The sequence below is a fragment of the Ceratotherium simum genome, chromosome 31, assembly GCF_057802395.1.
Source record: "Ceratotherium simum simum isolate JZ-2026a chromosome 31, ASM5780239v1, whole genome shotgun sequence".
Lineage (NCBI taxonomy): Eukaryota > Metazoa > Chordata > Mammalia > Perissodactyla > Rhinocerotidae > Ceratotherium > Ceratotherium simum.
This window is the reverse complement of record NC_141930.1, coordinates 17,178,051-17,178,703: the sequence shown is the minus strand read 5'-3', so window position 1 is coordinate 17,178,703 and position 653 is coordinate 17,178,051. Positions and strand designations below refer to the sequence as shown.

The 653-nt window shown below is 39.1% G+C and overlaps 1 non-coding gene across 1 annotated transcript; it reads left to right on the top strand.

Annotated features, from left to right (window-relative positions):
* The first annotated feature begins 219 nt into the window (after nucleotides 1-219).
* Nucleotides 220-322, top strand: LOC147913030 (U6 spliceosomal RNA). The gene has a single exon (XR_015549299.1). It is a non-coding gene; the product is annotated as a U6 spliceosomal RNA (small nuclear RNA).
* Nucleotides 323-653: the final 331 nt, after the last annotated feature.

Below are 653 nucleotides of genomic sequence, written 5' to 3'. Positions count from 1 at the left end.
CGAATACAAGTGCGTGTGTTGCCCCTGGGTAACCTCCATTTGTCGGGCTTCCTCAGAACCACGCCATCAGCTGGGTGGACTTAGGACTCTGGAAGGATCCGGAATCAGGCAGTGTGGCCCTTCCACCCTGCCTGTACCCTATCCTAAGTGTGTTAACCACTCCCTTCTCTTTCCTCTTGCTTCTCACTATGTGTTTTAAAATCATTTCAGAAACCATGTGGTGCTCACTTCAGCAGCATATACTAAAATTGGAACGATACAGAGATTTGCACGGCCCCTGTGCTAGGATGACATGCAAATTCATGAAGTGTTCCATATTTAAAAAAAAAAAGAAAAGAAAGAAAGAAAGCATGTGATCTGAGCATTTTAATTTGGTCTATGAGTTTCTCTGATCCATGACCATTGGGATAGTTTGCCCGGCTAATATATTTGGAGGTATTGTTGCACAAGCATCATTTCCCATGTGACAGCAGATTTAAGAACAAATATATTAATCCCTATAATTATTTTAAATCATTTAAAAGGGAAAGTCTCAACTAAGTTCTACTTAAAAAACCTAATCATTCCCTTTATGAGAATAACAAATTACCATAGAAAATTAAAAGTAAATGCTTGGGCAAACATAAATCAAGCAAATATCAACCAAAGGAAGC